General features: G+C 39.6%; 2 long non-coding RNA genes and 1 other non-coding gene across 3 annotated transcripts; 2 read left to right on the top strand and 1 right to left on the bottom strand.

The window, feature by feature from the left end:
- Positions 1 to 14,557: 14,557 nt before the first annotated feature.
- TRNAQ-CUG (transfer RNA glutamine (anticodon CUG)) lies at positions 14,558 to 14,629 on the top strand. The gene has a single exon. It is a non-coding gene; the product is annotated as a tRNA-Gln (tRNA).
- Positions 14,630 to 14,789: 160 nt separating this feature from the next.
- Positions 14,790 to 17,629, bottom strand: LOC104605668 (uncharacterized). Its single transcript, XR_016073130.1, has 3 exons — positions 17,224 to 17,629; positions 15,343 to 15,575; positions 14,790 to 15,149 (listed from the first exon to the last, which is right to left on the bottom strand). It is a non-coding gene; the product is annotated as an uncharacterized LOC104605668 (long non-coding RNA).
- A 1,277-nt stretch (positions 17,630 to 18,906) lies between these two features.
- LOC148803472 (uncharacterized) lies at positions 18,907 to 20,541 on the top strand. Its single transcript, XR_016070051.1, has 2 exons — positions 18,907 to 19,047; positions 20,405 to 20,541. It is a non-coding gene; the product is annotated as an uncharacterized LOC148803472 (long non-coding RNA).
- Positions 20,542 to 20,604: the final 63 nt, after the last annotated feature.

Raw genomic sequence — 20,604 nt, 5'->3', positions numbered from 1 at the left:
TATAATTAATTGGTAAACCTTATAATGACCATATGAAAGTATTATTTATGATTATAATAATATTTTTAATTAGTTCTTAAATTTTATTACTTTGTATTATTAGTATTTTAGATATGTTTTACTGATTTTATTTGAAAGCTTAAGTTTAAGTTTAAACATTGTCAAGTTAAAAAATAAAAACAAAAAGATTAAGGCTAGATGTAAATTATATTAATGATTCATTCAACCTACTTCCCTTGTTATCAAAAACTAATTAATAAGAAACTGATTTCAGGAGTCCGGATTTCTTGCACTGGGTTGGGTTTGGTGTGTGCCAACGTGCACTTGTAATTAATTTGCATGAGTCCCCATTTCCTGCATGCATATATTGGGTTTGGTGTGTGCCTGGGCCCTGGATGCACTTCTAATCAGATTTGAACACATTTTAATTCGCATACCCCAGTTATACGTGCAATAAAATTAAATGGGAAGTTACATATTTGCCCCACCAATCACCATGTATTTGCAAAACATATTTTAAACTTACGAGAAGGATAAAAAAGAAGAGTTGTTCATCTTCTTGGGGTTCCACAACCAAAGAGCGGCAACAACTTCACCGACACCCTTATTCCTCTCTTCTCTCGTGCGAATAACATAAACCAAAACTCAGAAGATCACCTTCTTTGTTCTTTACACGATCACCTCTGTTGGGTGTTGGGTTACTGCTATTGTAAACAGTATCAGCTTCGGGTATGGCACTATGCCTTCCAATTACTTCTCATGGGTGACCGCAATCTAGATGCAAAAGTGGGCCAGTCTTTGGGTTGGTTTTTAAAATATTGACCAATATAACTCGAGTTTGTTGGTTAGTTTCGAGTGGCCAATTCCCCAATTCGATCAAATCAGAGATCAGTTTTGCTGACCAAACAATCTGTAATCGAATTGAACTGTCTAGTGAACACTATTTCAATTATTTTTAAAGTTATTACATAATTTCATTATTTAATCTATTTTTTTGTTTATTAAATAATGTTGGAAATATGATTTAGTATTAAATTTTTTGATATTTAAAACATTTCAAAATTAGTAATTTATAATATTATTTAGTTATTCTTTAAATTATTTATATGTTATATTCTTATTATCAAATATATTATAATTATTTTTGTGTTTTTGATTTAGTATTATAATTATTTATATGTTATTATTATTATTATTATTATTATTATTATTATTATTATTATTACTATTATTACTCTCCAAACCATTGCAGTAGCATTGGCAGCGGTGGGAAGATAGGAGAGAGAGAGAGAGAGAGAAAACCATCACCGCTGCAAGTTGCAATGGTGGTGACGGGAAGACAAGGGGAGAGAGAGAGAGAGAGAGAGAGAGAGAGAGAGAACCGCCACCGCTGCAACTTGTAGTGGCGGTGGCGGGAAGACAAGGGAGAGAGGGAGAGAGAGAGAGAGAGAATTGTCACCGCTGCAAGTTGCAGCGATGAGATTGACGGCAGTGGAGTTTCGTTGAGATCACAATGAGAGTTCAAATGATCGAATTTTTGAGCTAATATGAAGGACAAAACATGTCATATTTAAATTTCTTTAGGGACATTTTTGTCTTTCACACACCTCTGAAATACGTCTGACTGCATTAAGGACCTCGTCCACCTCTTATTAATTAAGATCTGAATTTGGATTTCAGATCTATAATAAGAGGGCATACCAAACGTAGGTGGCGTCTAAAAAGCAACATTTTCAGATGTTTGAAAAGTGTTATCAAATGCCACCTTAGTTGAGAAAAAATATCTCCAAATCCCATCACCTCTCCTAAACCTTCTCCACTATTCAATTAAATTTGAAATTAAAATTCAAATTTAAACACACAACTACAATTATGGGGTGATTGTGGGAGGTTTCCAACTCATTCCCAACAAGCTAACGTTGGGATCCTTAAAATAATAATGACTTGGATTATGGCCACTATTGAGGGTCACAATCTGAGTCATTCTTACATTATTTTCATCTTCTCAATATCTTCCTTTATCTTTGAATATCACCCTTAATGTTCACAATCTTTGCTTTTAATGACTTCACCTCCTCTCCAAGATAATCACGTTGCTTGTTGCACTGAGAAGAGGCTAGATGATGATGATGATGATTGAAGCATTTATAAATTCTATAAGGCTCACTTTGGAATGTGTACAAATACAAATATATACAGTGCAAATACATACAAAATACAAGGTTTCACACTCTACAAATTTATGTGTACTCTTTCCAAAATGAGCCTAAGGGCATGTTCGTTTCCTCTTAACTCTTATCTTTTAAGAGGAATCTTTTAACTTTAAGAAAAAAATGGTTGTTCATTTCCTCTTATCTCTTATTTCTTAAAGTGCAATCATACAACTTTTTGTTTTTCAATGATACCCCCAAAAAAGACAAACGGACACCTCGACTACCCCCTCTTATCTCTTATCTCTTACCTTAGCTACCCCCTCTGCCCGCCTCTCGACGGACGCCTCGGCTGGCCCCTCGGCGGTCACACCGCAGTGGCCCCTCAACGACCACGCCTCGGCTGCCCCCTTTGCCCGCCTCTCGATGGACGTGTGCCCCTCCTTGCTTGAGACCTCACCTCCTCGGCTCAAGGCATCGTCACCTCGACGGCCATGCCTCAGTCGGTCCCTCGGTAGCCACACCTTAGCAGCCCCTCAGTAGCCACACCTCGGCTGCCCCCTCTGCCCCCCTCTCGACAACACCTGGCCCACGCATGGACTCATCAGCTAATCTGGAGCATGACTGGGAGGCATGTGCACCTCGTACCCGTGCAAAATACAGTCCTCAGCCTCAACAGTCGTCGGACTTCACAGGTCCTTAGCCTTAACAACCCTTGGACTCCACAGGTCCTCGACCTCAATAGCCATCGGGCTTCACAGGTCCTTGGCCTCAACAGCCCTTAGGCTTCATAGGTCCTCAGCCTCAACAGCCCTCAAGCTTCATAGGTCCTCGGCCTCAACAGTCCTCAGGCTTCACAGGTCCTTGGCCTCAACAGCCCTCGGGCTTCACAAGTCCTCGGCCTCAACAGCCCTCAGGCTTCATAGGTCATCGGCCTCAACAGTCCTCTGAAATCGAGGCTAGCACCTCCACGCCAAAAGATCGCTCTCATCATCTTAGCCGTAGCTGAGGCCCTCGCCATAGAAGACCACTTGGCTCCTCCCAACAAGGATGACTCACTCTCTTCGGCCGAAACTAAGGTCCTCATCCAAGACCTCCACCGTGGCCTCGAGAGTGGGGGCAAATGATGTAGGCACTTTTAGGCAGGCCAGTAGCACGCTGACACGTGACTGAGAGCGGTAAGCAGTGCGGGAACAATGGCGTGGCCACATGCGGCAACCTTGGATGGCTACGCTCCCAAGGCCGGACCACATCCTGACCGTCCACGTCTATGTACCTCTAGGAGGTCTCAAGTATAAATAGGCGCTACCCCCCTCAAGGTAAGGACCTAAAACCTGGGTTGGAAACCCACTACTCCAAGCTCTCTAGCTTTTAGACGACCTAGGCCTCGTCCGCCCTCTTTGCTATGCCTTACTAACTTGGCCATCGAAGTCCCCACCTCGGGCTAGCGCCCGGGGCCTTTGACGTCTCCTTCTTTGTAGGTCCTCGGCCTTGGCCCTCCGCCCTCCTCGGACCCCACTGGTCCTCGGCCTCAGCACCCCTCAGACTTTTCCATTTGCCAGCTCATCCTAGAAGCGAAGCTACAGAGTTGTCCTCAACCCATTCTGAGCATCAACAACGGTGTTCGCAATGGGAGTCATATCGGGGATGTTTTGCTTGATCGTATGTGTGACTAGACTAATTGAGTTTGTAATGGAAGTGGTGTCGGGGAGATTTCTTTTGATTTTATCAGTCATTGAGTTCACTGCATCCCAAAACCCCATCTCTCTCCCTCTTCCTCTCCCTCCTTCGGGTAAATGCAATTATCTTAGGAAACACTTACCTGGGTAAGTGCATTTACCCATGTTCTTTTATTTACTAGGTAAATGAGGAAATGACCATTTTATCCATAAAAATTCATTATTAAAAGGGGCATTTTTGTCCCATTCAAGTGTTAGCAACTTTCCCCCTACGTAGGAAAGTTATTTACCCACCTAGGAGATGGGTATAGGAAAATAAACTTTCACTGATCCCCACATAAATCTGAAAAATGAACATAGGATTCTTGGTCAATGGGAACCAAAATCTCATTGACCAACTTTCCCCCCTAACTTTCCCCCCTCTCAAAATCCAAAAAAAGAACACCCCCTTAGATTAACAAAAAGAACAGACCAAACGATATCACTATTTCAACTTTTTATGCTTCAAAAGCAAACATTAACTAGATTAAGAACTAGTTAATGTTTATTAGGACAGTTGTGAGGACAACAAATGTCAGAATTCATACAAAGTAATGGAGTTCACATCTGCGCCCACAAGGGGGTGCCCCACAATGCCCCACAGCATATTCGAACATCTCCCGATGATAGTACGAGAGATGATAAGACATCTGTCAACACCCAATTTTTGTTTGGTCCCCTCTCTAATACAATTTTCACACTCCAAATGCCCGATTAGACCTTACCAACATCTTTAGAATATGCCAAAACCCTAGGAAACTAAATTTCAACTCAAATAGCCTTAAATTCATCGTCAAATCCACAAGATTCCCTTTTGATGGTCTCAATTTTGCCACACCACCACACCCGTTACCCGATCAGACTCCATCACATGAAACAAAACCATTTATCACCCAATCACACCAAATTTTAGCCCTAAATTCTTTCATTTCACCATTCATCCATTAGAGATTCTATTTCAACACATCTGACAGACTAACACAATGACACTTCTCAAATGAAAAACGTACGAGCCACAAGTCCCCAATACTATCAAACCCTTACAAAAGCCTTGTATCCAAATCCATGTCACTCCATCAAAGTCAAACTTAAAATTCCCTCATTTACCCATCAATCAACCCAAATTTTCATTTCAAGCCCCCTCATTGGCCAAAATACTCTTTATTCAGTCCGAATTAATTAGACAAGCAACAGTACTAAGTAGACAAACAAAGGGCTAAATTAATTCAGTCCGAATTTCCTATACGTGCAACAATTTCCACATGAGACATTCTCCCCATCAATTCTTTTTTCTCTTGTTTCTGTTCATAGTTCATAATAGGTAGCTTTTTGTTAGATATTTTCTCTTCTGTGTCTCAAAAAAAAAAAAACTCCCATTTCATATGATTCTTCCTTTTCTTTGTCTAAACCCCTTTCAAACAGCTCGTGTTTTAGACTTTTTTATTTGCGTCAACATTGATTGAGCCTAGTTTTGAACTGATTCTTGGTAGAGGTTGAGATTGATTTTGTATGTCCTTCACTAATCTTGTTGAATCCGAAGATGTTGGATATGGATATAGTGGGAGGACCCCTTTATCTTACGTTGTTGAATCATGTCTCGGTTCTGTGTAAATCAGTCGAGAAATCTCTACATTTCTATCAGCATGTGCTTGGGTTATCCCAGTTGGGCGGCCTGAATCTCTCAACTTGGAGGGAGCATGGTAAATTTATTATTGTCACAACCCCATTTAGGAAACTCGATCAAAATAAGAAAATAAAAATAAAATAGATGTTTGATCTAATTTTGTTGTTGTTTGGATCTTCTTTCAGTCTTTCTTATGCGTAGGCTATTCGCTTATGGAATATTGGCATCCATCTTCTGCAAGCAAAGAACCCAGAAAGCTTGCCGACGAAAAGCGAGATTAATCCCAAAGATAGTCATGTTTCTTTCCAGGCAGTTCCTTCTCTACCTCTCTCCAGCTATCTTAATTAATTCAGAGACGAGAGAGCTCTCTTTTATTCTTTATAATTAATTAGAATTGTTTTAAATTAATTACAAGTTTGGACAATGATACAAGTCAGCTCTCTAACTAAGCTTTGATTTAAGATTTTCTTCTTCCCCTGTTCTAAGAAAAGACTGATTCTCATTGCCTCAAGAGTCTTGACCTACCACTGAATGCTTCATTGGGTTTAGATGTGAACTGTGCAGTGCGAGAGCATAACGGTAGTGGAAAGGAAGTTGAAGGAGATGGGAATAGAGTACGCGCAAAGAAGAGTAGAGGAGGGTGGGATATACGTGGACTAGTTGTTCTTTCATGACCATCAAGATATGCAACTGTGAAAACCTGCCGGTGGTCTACCTCGACGGCGAACCCGTTAGAGCATTTTGCTCGAGACGCAGTTTCAAGAAACACTAGCAACCTCCGTCACCACCACCGCAAATGGTTCAATGTGTTACTGTAGTATCTGTCAAGGACTAACTCCATTGAGCAGTATTCCTTTTCTTGTAGAAGTATTACTTTCGCTGTAGGATTCTAGTGCTGTTCAGCAGAGATAAGGCTATCAGGGCAAATCTGTGCCCATACCATTCTAACATCCTTTTACAACTTTGCATTGAAATGAAGCATACAAGTACGAAAATATTCTCAATGCAAGGCATTAAAAGCTACTTGAATAGGCTTTGCCCTGACTGAAGCCGAATACTGTTCAGCAGCGCTAGGGGGTTTTCCGCCCACAACTCTCTACCCACATTCTACCTGCCCTTGGAGATGTGTGATTGCAATTCACGACAGGTAGAGTGTGACTAGAAAAAGTTTATAGGAAATCTGGGTTCGAGGAGAGGGGGAGGGGGGAGGGGGAGATGTCTCACATGAAAATTGTTGCAAGTAATAATGAAGTCGCACGAAAATACGAGGGGAATTGGGACAATTGTCACCAAGTCATTGAGTTAATAGGAACGGCAGCAGAATGAGTTCAATCTTCTGAATCCAGTATGCAAAAATCTTTCTGCATCCGCGAAAGAATGAACACCACGTACATATGATTTTAAGACTAACGGATTCCAGACTTAACGGGCGTCTGGCTCCAAAGTCTTTTAAAATTTGTTAAAATGCAAAACGTACGTATAACTGAACACCACCTCATCTGTTTGTGCGTTTTTTTTAGTTTATTAGAAAGAGACATAGAGACAATGACTGAGAAGGCTGAAGAACTTTATTATAGAAAAAAATGCAACGAAGAAATATGCCCGAAACATGAGGCAAACTGAGAAAATAAACCTAGCCATTTCTAATTTATATGAGAAAAACATTTCCTATTCCTACCGAGTGATAGTAATCACTGCAATAGCACCAAATAAGCTTCATTAGTTAACTTTGTATTCATATATCCAAAGCTAGACAGCGAGATGGAGTCTTTCTTATATTGTGCATAACATAGGCATTAAGAAACTACACAAATTATCTTGAAGAGGATTCCCAAAAGAAGAAAAATGTGTTAGTATTGTCATCGAGCAGCAGGGTGGGATCCACCGGAGTATGCCTTACTGCCTTAGTATTGTCATTGAAGGGTAGTTTTGATATTTTCAAAAGTAACTGATAAACTGTTTAGATAAATTATTATGGGAAACCTATAATAATTTTCATTAAAAACATAAATTCTAATAATCAATTGATTATTTTTTGGGATAATTAGTTGTATACCCTGAGAAAACTACTTAAGTTTCAAAACCTAATTACATATACCTTGTATTGTAAGATGGCCCCACATAACACAAATAGGCCATCGGTTAATAAAATGTTTAAGTGATCATTCAATTTTTTTATAATCTCATTTTTACCCCTTATCTCCTACCCCTCCCAACTAATTACATATCAGGTGGCCCCACATAACACAAATAGGCCATCGGTTAATAAAATGTTTAAGTGATCATTAAATTATTTTTATAATCTCATCTTTACCCCTTTTCTCCTTCCCCTCCCAACTAGACCTGGCAAAAAATCCGACGCAAGCCAAAACAATTTGGGTTGGGTTGGGCCATGGATCAATCCACAGACCCGGTTGTCAGGTTTCAATTATTTTTATGGAAATTATATTGAAATGATGTCACCACAAAGAAAAAAGCAAAATACATTCAGGGGGTGTTTTTTTTCGGAGAAGTATGGATAGGTCCAATGCAAATTTCTGATTTCCATTGCAGGGTATAAACATTCAAAAGGTCAAAAACCTACACTTTATGCACCCATACCCGCCCATGAATTGACATCAATTCCAAGCTGGTACCTCCCGCAAATGTACTTTGAGCCTACAAATGATTCCAGATAATCACTCCAAAACCTGCTTTGCCAATACCTGTTGACGTTTGGTGTGGCTAAAGAATTCAACAGCCACAATAACTATTGTCTTTTGGTATGACTGCGGTGACTCAACAGTCACAATTGCTCTACCAAAACTGTTGCATTTATTTTGATTCCTCCACTTCTGCCCTTCCATTTTTTTTTCGCCAAAATTTTAGGGACCATGTTCCTTATTTTCTTCTATAAAAATGGTGCCTCTTGGGGGTAGTAAGTGCATGGAGAGAGAGCATTAGAAAGCTGAAGAGATTGGGAGAACTCCATCGCCATCTTCCAGCAAGATCTGCTCCTACTATGATTGGGATCGGTTTTCTTCTTCAGTGCTGCCATTAAGGATTCTTTCACACCAGATCAAAGCAGTCATCTATGCTATGGAGTGCTTCAAGGCTTTGTTAAAGGCATTTCGGCACTAGTAAGGTGGCCGGTTTGTAATACTCTCATCAAGAATATGAATAAACAAGTTTTCTTTCCTCTCCCGTAGATGTAGGTCTTTTTGACGGAACCATGTAAATCTGGTGCCATCTTTACCTTTCTTTTGCTCTTATTATTTACTTTATAATTCACATATTTCTCAATTATTTTCTTGTTTGCCATACCACTTAATCGGTAATTCAGACTTTAATCCTAACAATACCCAAAAAAACTGCCATCCAGATTAACGTTTAGAAGCAAAACTTCATTTTTCCTGATATCAGTTAGCAGGGAAGAAGGTTGCCAGTCTTGAGGGAAAATCAGATTCCTCTCCATCATCTTCCTCTGAGCACGAATTGCAGCCAGGTTTGAATCAGGAGAAATGTTTTAAAAAATGAAGCCGATTCTGTTATTCCATATCGCCCAAAGCAAATAAATCGAGAAGCTCAAATTTTCCTATTTTCTGTCATTTAAAGCACAACAAGTATCGTACCATTTTCTAAAACAGGGCATGCGTACTAGATTCGACAGCAGAGTTACAAACTGAGCGGATTGCATTATCAGACATTCCAACAACATTTCCATAAAAAAGATTTGATTTGACTTTATGATCTATCTTAAACCCACCCCAGATCTATTTCCAGTGCTTTTCCCCTAATATCTGATTACCAGAGATTGAAGAGCCAGGGACTTCAGCCCCTTCTTCTGCCAAAGAAACCACAGCAAAGTAAGCTGAAGAAAAAATCCCAGAAGAGACTAAACGGTAACATCACAGGTGGTAACGCTGACGGCCTCCAGATGTTCAAAATTGGGATCATTGAAATCGCTTCTTTCTCTTAAACAATCTCAGCTTCCAAGTATCCATCATAGACCAATAAACCATGTGAACTTGCCGCCATGGTCTCCCTTCTCCGAGGATCCGTTCGTTCCCATTGCCGATTTCCGATGAACCAGTAGCACTTCTCAATTTTCGTAGATTGAAGCTATTATATGCGGTTCTGTTGACATGACCGAACACCACATCATCAATTAGTCACCCATGTGGCATAATTCCTAGTAGATCAATGAAAGCATATAAATTACCTTCAAAGAGGGCATTCGTTCGGACCTTTTTTCCAGATTAACAACAGAGCTTACGATCGTTGTTTTCTTAAGCTTCCTCTCACACTCCACCTCCCTCTGCTTCCCTCTCAAAAGTTCAACGACTGATACTATTCATCAATTGTAAAACATCAAATGCCACCAGAAAACATCTAGTCTTTTTTGTAATATTTTGATTTCAAGAGCTTATGCACTGTGTATATATTGAAACTTTTAACAAACAGTCAGGGTTAATCCCAAGAGTCCAAGTAGAACAATTATCGATATTTTTGTGGATAAAAGGCTTAGAAATACCATGAGTTTTTATAAACTACTTATACATACCCTGGGTTTTGCAATTAGACTTAAATATACATTTCCACCTTTACCTTTGACAGTTTGAACAAAAAGACAGTTACACTCTTTGTTAAGAGGTGAAACAGGTTGTGTTCTACATTGAGACACCACCCTGCAAACCCTACTTTCTTAAAAATAGAAAACCAATCATCAACTATTTATTAGACCCTGAATGGATATTGTGTTAAAGTTTATAATACGGTAGTGAGAGATCCAGGCAAGTATTTTTTTCATATAATAATTTAACCTTAACTTCATATGCCTGCACGTAAATTGGGATTTGATTAAAATGGAAGAATAGAGGCAAATCGACTGTCCTGGTTGTTGATTCATGGCAATGGCCAGCACTGCTTTTCTTTTTGTTAAATTATGGGCAAATTTCTTAAACTATCCCTAACGTTTATGAAATTGACTAACTATACTCCTATTGTTTCAGTGTTGTCTTAAAGTATCCTTACTATTTCTGATAATTGTCGCACAACTCCCTTCCTGTTAAGTCTCTATCACAGGCCGTTTAAACATGACTTTACATCTTTGATTTAATTTTAAATTATATCTGATTTAGTACGATCTGACTGCTCCCAGCTGGAGGTGATTTGACTTTCAGACGGACGGCGGACTGAACCTGCAAGGATATCAGAGAACCCTGGGATGCTAATTCGGCGAGGTCGCTTCGATGCTTAAGTTAGTAGGCTAATAACGAGCTGAATTTGCTTGAAAATGAGAGAGCTTGAGAGCAGGAAATCACACATACCTTGCACCCCTGGGGGTGGAGCCTTTATATAATGGAGTCCTCGCGGGTTTCGCGGAGTAGTTTCGGAATCCTCGTCACGATGAGATCCGTTTCCGCGATAATGGGAGATAGTGTTGCTAACTGATAAGGTTTATCGAGTTCGTCCGAATCGGTCGGGGGAGATAACGTTGGTTGTTACGCGGCATGATCCCATGAAGTCCAGGAACCGTCGGAGGGATTTTCGGGATCCTCACAATAGCACGTCGGTATCCCCGAGCTAACGCCTTTAAGTCCCGAACTGGACTGAATGTCGAAGTGCCTTGACATCTAAGTGTTCTTGTTGCGATCTAGTACCGAGGCGATCTCATTTCGGAGTGACCCTATCTCGAGGTCACTTTAGCCCGGGGTAGATGGGTACACAAGACCATTATGTTGTGGGCTGATCATGCTGATCTGTCATCTGTTAGTCAAGTCGTGTCCACGTGTCCCCCTGTTACGAGGTCAGGCCAAATCACCCTTCATCAATACCCAAAATACCCTTCAACAATTACTATACCCAAAATCACCCTTCATCTAGAATGCATAACATTTCTTGCAAATCATCTTGTCCTGATTGTATTTCCGAGCCAAAGCCATCAAAGAATGCTTGATAATTCCTCCATGAACCTTCCGAACCAATGCAATGTAGACTATTTCTAGATGTTGTAGTCAACGATGGTTTAGCCATCTTCTAGCTGCTTTCTGGCAAAGATCACCGTCTTCTCCACTCAAACCAGCAGCTAACCTTCCATCCTCTCTCTCTCCCCCCTTCCCTATATTCCCCTTTTCCTTTCCATTTTTCTTTTCTTCCATTTTTTTGGCCATTGCTCATCGTCATCCAATGAGAACAACAAATCCTCGGTGGTGATCTTCTCTTAGTCTTCCTTGTCATCGCCACCAGCAAGCATTGATAAGGTATAGTTATTCTCCAAAGATCATCAACTCATCGATCTCTGCCAGGAAGCTTCCAATAAGCATTCCAACGTCATGGGCCGTATTCACAAGATCGCCGATGTGGACCCTGTTCATTGGCAGCAAGAATTTGCCATTAAAGCTCTCGCAAAGCTCAAGAAAAATCCCAATAGAGAGAGATAGAGAGATTCATTTCAGGGGGATCAGGGATCAGGGGTGGTCATTGATTCCGTTGGAAGCTGTAACGCTGACCCCTGACCCCCCTGAAATGAACAGTTGAGCAGTTGAGCTTCGCCAACCGCCCTCAAAGCCGTAACATTGCGACATCATAGATGGTGGCTGCCATTTTTGGTATTTCGAAAATGCCCAACCAAATGACTGTTTTTTTAGTGGGCAGGATTGTCTCCAAGGTGCGACACTGATATGGAGAAAGAACACCAGAATCTAGAACTCCACATGGAACTCGATGTACAGCCAGCCCTTCATGAAAGGCCTCTGGTGGTGAGGCATCCCCTCATCATTAATTGCCTTGTATTGACCACTGCTCCCCTGAGCCAGACAAGATTTCAGTGTTAATCCCCTGAGCCGGAGTTGATCCCCTGAGTTTGACAAGATTCCAGTGTTGGAGTTGATCCCTTAAATCGGACAAGATTCCAACGCTAGAGTTGAGCCACTGCCACCAGCTCTACTGCAAATGTCTTCTCAAACCGCACCCCTTTCTCTGCCACGCACTTCATTGCAACCACAGTTCCATCACTTGGTAGCACTGCTCTATACACATGGCCAAAACCGCTCTCCTTTCTCTGCTATTCACTTCATTGCAACCATAGTTCCATCACTTGGTAGTACCACTCTATACACAGCCGAAACTGCAACTCCATACCACGATTCCATCATTCTTCTTCCAGCCTTTGTTTCCAACATGGTTTCGAACCGCCATTGATCCGGACGGTCGGACTGTTCAGCCTGAAAACCGTTTAGGCAACCGATTCCGTTTTACCCCAAACCCGGTTTCTGGCCAAAATCATTGAACCGGTCAACGACCCGTTGACCTGGGTGGTCGAACTGTCAACCCGTTCAATGGTTTTTGACTGTTTTTTATTTTTATTTTTTTTAATTTTTGTTGTCAAAACTCAAAACGGATCATCCATTTGAACCAGATGGTTGAACTCTCAACCCGAAAACTGGTGGCCAAAACGGTTCTATTTCTGGGTCATTTTTTAAAACCATGGTTTCCGACATCTTCTGAAGGTTCCCAATCGCAAGAGACAAGGCTCAAAGTATTGACACGTATCGACCGATACGTATCATTTCAGGAGCTCCCCAATACACCCCTACAGAGGGTGTATCAGGGTTCTGACCGGTTCAGGGGGTGGAGGAGCCTTAAACCGGCCCCCTTGAACTGGTTTTGGTATCAGGCATATCGATACTTTGAACCTTGGAGATGAGTTTTATTTGAATTGGTCCATCGTCTCTGACATCTTCAAACGAGTTTTGTATGAAGTTCTCACTTTCAATGAAGTGTCAAAAGTTTCATTTTGAAAATTTAAAGAAGAATGATGGACAAAACAATCTAAAACAGTATAGATATAATTACTCAATTTCCTAAACGTTAGGGTAGTTTAAGAAATTTGCCCTTAAATTAATAAACAACCCTTTTACTTCAAATTTCTAACAGCAGAAAAACAATATGTTGCTAAGCTTTCACTTTTTGTAGGAGCTATCAGAATCCTTGGTAGCAGTAATTTGGAGAAGTAAATTGATTTTCAGAAGTTCTAAAATCTTCAAAGACAATTCAATTACTTGGTTATAAAACATGGAGTGGCTTTAAAGTCAAACAGATTAGTTCTTACCGAGACGACAAGAATTAAACAAATTGATCTTCCACCCAAATAATCCAAGGGATGAATCTCACAAAGGAACTACCAAATCTTGTTTGATGCTTACAGCGAATAGACTACAATAATGAAAATCTATTAAAAATCTTGTAAGACTCTCCACCGTTGAACTTGAATGACTCACACCCACGACCAATCTTCAATCTTAATTCCCAGAAATTTAAAAAGAAAAGGGAACAAGACATTTCTAGTTCCCAAGAAAATCACATTCGTTGGTGGTTGGTAAATGGTGACAAGTAATTTGGTCCATCATCACCATCCTTTGGCAATATAGATGGCATTGGTTAAAACATGTTTGGTACATGCTCCCAGCAAATGCTAGCCTGTCCCTGTAATTTACCCCTGTTTTTATTTCAATCCAGTTTGATTTACACAAGTTATTAGAACAGAGCATAAAGGGGTAAAATAGAGTTTTTAAAAATTAAATAGCTAATATCACATCACATAACCGTTCTTAACATTTTAGTAATGAAAGACATCTTTTAAGTCCAATGGAATCAACCCCAAGGTATATTTGAGTCTATTTGAAAAATATAGGATAACCAATTTATGAAAACTCAGGATATGTTTAAGTCTTTCACTTTTTTTTTTTTCAAAGCCCTAAATCTTTGTTCTCCAACAACCAACAAAGAGGTGGAGCAATTCTTAGAAATACGTCTATCGGATCTGCTCCTAACAGAGACAATTGAACCTGGATGGTTAACCATCTATCTACAAGGGAAATGTAGAGTATAGATTTTGTTCAGAGGAAAGAAAAGAGAAAAGAGGAAGAAGAAGAGGGGAGACGTTGCTCTCATTCAGTGGTGTTTGTGGCGGAGGAGAAAGAAGAAGAAGAAGAAAAGAGAGAGAAGGGAAACAGGATTCAACATTTCAAAGCAAAACTGAGTAAGTCGTGTGGATTGTGATGTCGACAAGGAATGCAGCCAAAGGTCCCATGGTCTAGTGGTCAGGACATTGGACTCTGAATCCAGTAACCCGAGTTCAAATCTCGGTGGGACCTTACTTTTCTAACTTTATACCCCCATCTTGTGTAGCCGCTTTTGAGCCATTCCACTTGTGCCTTCTATCGATATGTCCAAAAAAAAACCAATACTTCAAATCTTGTATGGGATTCCATAAAGATGAGATCATTCATCAATTATAAAAATCGGCTCTAAACATGATTGCAACTGTTTTTCTTCTGCATGGATTTTGGGTGATGTAGCATTGTTCTATATATATTCTATAGAAGCAATGGAAGGAGCTGCTATAGCTATTACTGCCATGAATGCCCGGTTTGAATTTTTGAACTAATCGAGCAGTATGACATGGTACATCAAAGGCATGTAGTTTTTATCCTGGAAGCAGCTCGGCATTCCTGCTATATAGGTTAAGAAAAGAGCTTTATAATAAGAATGGAATGATGAAACAGGATTCATCTAGCCCACCCCATATATTTGGGACTAGGTTGGATGATGATGATGGTGGTGGTAGTAGACTTGCTTTGCTTAATGATGCCAGAATACTGCAACGGTAATACCCTGCAAAACCAACACAACCATTACTCATGGCAATTCACTCAAAAGAAATATAAGATGGATCATTCTCAGATTGCTGGAATCTTCAAAATTAACATTTTAGGGCTCTTTTTAGCTTTATTTGTTTATGCCCAAAAAAAAATTATGAAGCAAGACCAGCATATCTTACAAATTAGGGGCGTGAAAATGGTATTACCCTTGAATCATAAACTAGTTTCGCCTGTCACCTTACTGAGCTGAAAACCAATTTCTATAACCGGGACCGGGTCACAATTTTCTCATCATTGACCTTCGGGTCTTGTTCTGTTGGTTCGATTCTCTTCTCCTTCATCTCTTCTGTAGAATTTTCAGATTTTTTCTCGTCACTGCCCGAGAGGGAAGGAGGTTCATCCTTAAACCATCTCCAGATTTTATATATTAGAGGCCCACCTAAGTATATGCAAAATTGAGAATAAATAAGAGCAAAAACACCCAATACGGTAGAAAGAAGAAAATCAAGAAATTAAAACAAGTTAACAAGTCTACAACAACAAAGACAATAACGTTTTCCTTGTTGAATCTTTGAATTAGGCCTCAAGTTCTCGCCATGGTTTGAGTTTTGAGGGGAAGGAGTACTTCATAAATCATTTCCTAGCATTTGAATTGTTAAGAACATGAAGGACTATGATAGAAAGTAAATCCTTTACATATAATCCATTACAATATCCATGTAATTACTGAGAAACAGTACCATTGTCAAAAACTACAATAAATGCTAAAACCGGAACTACTTTCCTCTCTTCCAGAGGGTAGGCCTTGGTGCAATGGTTGGGTTACTCCATTGCAACCTGGGTGACCAGGTCTCAAATCATGGAAACAGCCTCTCTGTATGTGCAGGGGTAAGGCTGCATACACCTGTCCCTCCCCAGACCCTATACCCTGCGTTGGCGAAAGCCTCCTACACTGGACTGCCCTTTTTAGAAACCAAAAATATGCTCATAGTTTCAGCTGAAAGATCTGTTTAACCAAATGAAATTTAACTAGTTGCTTAAAAATTACACATAATAAAAAGCCAAGACAAAAAAAAATGGTATTCTGTACCAGAGAGTCCAAAAATAGCCTTTCTCTTTGCCATTCAAATTGAGTGAAATACCAAGGGAAAAAACATGAAATAGTGAATTCAGTGAAGCAAGCCATAGATTTCAAACAATTCCACATCCCAGAGTGTATGTAAGTGGCCCAACCAGATCAAAGTGAAAAATCAATCACCAAAATACAGTATACAAGGCAGTAATGTTTGATAAGAATAAAGTGAAAAATCTATCAGGTTGAATAGTTTGGATCAGCCAAGCACTGAGAACATGTTACAGAGTAAGACTACAAACTGTAGAATGATCTCAACAAAAGAACAACTGTTCTTCCCTATAATTTATTTATTCAAGCTGACATCAAATCCAGAACTAACCAACTCTGCAAAATAGGATTCATGTAGTAGTTAGTTGGAGTAAGGCATTGTTGAGTCGAACTGACCCTAAACTTGGGTAAAGTTCTAAAGGCCTAGTATCGCTATCCAATACTTGGCAGTTCTCACTTATCATCCAGATTCCAGATTGTATTTAGAAGCTGTCTGATGAACCAAGAAAACTTTTGAATCCTTTGATCATGAAAATGTTGTGCCTTAATCCAGCATTTTATCAAGATTCAGGAATCACGAACTGGGCTTATCTTTTGTGCCTTATATCCTATAAAAAAAAAAAGAACTCTTTACATGTTCGCCTATAGCTGCACAAACAAAGATGAATGTATCTACAAGTTCATATATGCACTAATATAAGTATAGTTTCAAAGTTTTGAAGGGGACAAATGGCAATTTGATTATTGAACTGAACACGGAAGAAGTCTGAAGAAATCGTTTGCGCTTTTAACCGCTTTGGTTTCAGCTAATTAACACCCTGTCTGCTAATCAATTCAGGCGTAAAGATAATGTAAATTCAACATTGTATCTGTTATATCGCCCTTGCTGTTGCTGGGAGGCACTCAATGGCAGTAGTATTCAATTCAGAATTAAGGGGGGAAAGATGAAAAATGAAAAGCAGACCTGGGACGAGCTTGGACGCCTCTTCGCCGGCTGGACTTTCGGCCAAGTTCATCAAAGAACGACCAATTTTCTCCCGACCTTCAGAATCCGAGAGGTTATCCTTGAGCTTCTGAACTCCTTCAACTCTCACGGTCTTATCGATCTTTTGGACGGTAGCACTAGCCGCATCATACGAAGTCCGACATGCGTTGGTAGCGGGAGTCAAATCGGGGCCGTTTCGCTTGATTTTACCGGTCACGAGGTACACTGTATCCCAGAACCCCATCTCTTTTCCGTTCTCTGTTCTCTGTTCTCTGATTCTCTCCGTCCTATCACCATGCCCGTTGCCGATTTTCTCTCTTCCTCCTGAAACAACGTTGGTCTCACGTCAAGACAACGACCATCCTAAAATTTTAGTCCATTTGTTTCCGTCTATCCTCAATATCCATCTCTGGCATGTACAAATAGATACACGTGTTACTGGCTTAGCTAAAAACAAAGCCACTTGTGATCTGATGAGAAACATCCTCCTCTTAGCTCTAATGGTTGGAATTGGAAAATGAGCGTTGCAGATTTGATAGTTAGTCAGACTGGTATCAGCCATGTAGAAGGTCAAGACAAATTAACTTCGTGGGTTGTTATCAGCTTCTGGACGATTTTATACCAAATCTGTTTATCGACTCCTCATGTCATGGGTGTCATCTTCAATTCAATTTCATCCAATGTGGTTGGAAAGTTACGTAGAGACAGAAACTCTTACCACGTAGAATCTAGATTGGAGTGGTTTATTTGTGGTGAATATGAAAGCATAGAAAAAATGTTGGGCCTGAGGTTTTAGTATATAGTATATATTATTTATATTATATATATATATATATATATTTATATAAATTATAATTATATAATAGTATATAGTATATAATATATTAATAAAATAAACAATTGTTTTTAATTTTATTATATTAGTTTATTTAATTATTATATATAAGGAATTGTATACATCAAAATTCATATAAAATTAAAATTTTAATTTTTAAAAATTTTTTAAATAAATAGATTCAGCTCAGTCTATGGCCCAGCCTAGTCCAAGGCTTGGCCCATGGACCAACCCAACCTGCGGCATAGCATGGGCCGACACGGGCTTGGACCGTGGGCTATACTGGGCTGACCCCCCAAGTTATCCCAGGGGAGGGCGGTATGGCCCGCAGGCCACTGTTCGTTCAAATCTACTCCACAACGTGGTAACTTGTCGCACCCTCTTTTCTGATTGATGCTTTGCACCAACGTTTTCGAACCATCATTGACCTAAATGGTTGAACCGTAAACTGATCACTCGAACGGTTCCTATTTTACCCTGAACCATTGAAATGGTCAAAAAAAACCATTGACCTAAACAATTGAACCGTCGACTCATTCAACCCGGTCAACAGTTAGCGGTTAGGCATTTATATTTATTTTGATTTATTATTTTATTTTAAAATAAAAATATAACAAAAATGACAAACATATCCCAACTTCTAAACATTCGATCGATTCTTCTCTATAGGTTTTGTTTTGCCAAAACTAAAAACCCAACATCTTCACCAACTTCACCAAAGAAGACGACGGCGGCACACGGACACCTGCCTTCCCGAAGTTTGAACCACCCGCCGGCGATCAAAATTTGCAGCGGCAGCCGGCGAACACAATGGAACACTCTGTTTCCAAACATCTCTAATCTCTTGAAAGGAACGGCATCTCTTCAAGAGAAGGGTGGCGATCACTGTGGACATCCAACCTCCGATGACCAATCTTCACTGTGGCTGCCTACGACCACTCTGGAAGGAGTATAACAGCGACTATAAGGTAAAAAACTTGCATGTGATTGTGTTTTTTTTTTCTTTTTCTCTCATTTGATCCCTGTTTTCCAATTTTACATCAGGAACCACCAAACTCTACGCATTAAGCCATTAACTCATTTCCATTTTTTTTACAATACAACAATTTCTTGCATCAAGAACCACTATTTGCGTTGGCGACCACTCCATTGAAGCCAAAAACCACTATATTTTTCTGGTCTTTCTTGCAATACTACGATTTCTTATTCCTATATATTTTATTTAATTTTTATGGTATTTTTTATTATATATAAATACTTTTTTGTTTTTTTTTAATTTATTTATGAAGCCATGGCGTCATGAGTCGAACCGTTTGACCTGGACAGTTGAACCGCATAATCAAAAAACGGTGCCCAAAACGGTTCTGTTTCCGGGTCGAAATTTAAAACCTTGCTTTGCACTAGTGTTGTATTATTTATGAGACAGTTAAATGAATGATTTATCTGAACTCTGAAGGAGTAAAAAATAAATAAATAATCAGCAGCACACCAATTGATTTGTTCTTTCTGCTCGGGCCAATCCCAATATTTCAACTTTACAACACTTCCTAATCCATTTGTTTACAGTGCAATTTCATTGGCATTAATACAAATCCATGAGAGGACAAATACACAGATTCAGATTGCAAGTTCTGGTTCACTTTTGCATTGGGTTTTACTTCGCTTCAGGTTTTGTTTTACTTTTGCACCAGTGCAAATGAAATTGCACTGCAAGCACACTTGAGTCTTGGAAGGATAAATGAGAATGAAGCCAACTGAAAGGTGCAATCAGATCTATGAATATAGAAAAATTTGGACTAAAGAAAAAAATGATTACATTAGCTTGCTTCCTATCAAAACGTTCATTGGCGTGCAGCCCTTTTCCACTGAGCAAGTTTGATGATTAAGGATTCAACTGCATCAATACCTCGATGCAGTCCAAATTTATGAATTATGTACTAAAAGATTGTTGCAAATAGCGACAAATCAACTAGGTGAGAAACAGCAAAGGAATCGAATATGATAAAAGTTCACTTGTAATAGTATAAAAATCCAACTCCAACAAGAGAAAGTTTAAGGGATTACTCCAAATCAAACCAATATGTAGTACAAGAACATTCAGGAACATTATATATCAGGGAACAAGATGTATTGTCATTGTTGAGTACATGGTACAAGGTTTTGTCCCCGTCATTCTTAATGGTTGATATAGAAGCCACATTTCACTGCAATGAAATCAAATTCATTATAGGAAAGTCCATGTGAAAGCACCCTTTTTCTTTAACAACTCACCAATGAACAATGGACATAATAAGCACAAATTATTAAACTTGATTTCGATGGTAGCTCTATAGGAAATCCGGGGCAATCAGGTGTGGCTTTAAAGGTCAAGAAGGCAATATCTTGATTTCAGGATGGTAAATTCGGTAAGGGCTCAACTATTAGCACTTATATGGCTACCTGGCTCGACTCTGCTCAAATGGTGAGTACCGCACCCACCTCTCTTTTTCTAGTAGCACTAATCCTAATATGCATTAGTATATAAA

Source organism: Nelumbo nucifera, chromosome 1, assembly GCF_055504915.1.
Source record: "Nelumbo nucifera cultivar China Antique chromosome 1, China Antique-T2T, whole genome shotgun sequence".
Classification (NCBI taxonomy): Eukaryota; Viridiplantae; Streptophyta; class Magnoliopsida; order Proteales; family Nelumbonaceae; genus Nelumbo; species Nelumbo nucifera.
This window is presented reverse-complemented; position numbering and strand designations above follow the sequence as displayed.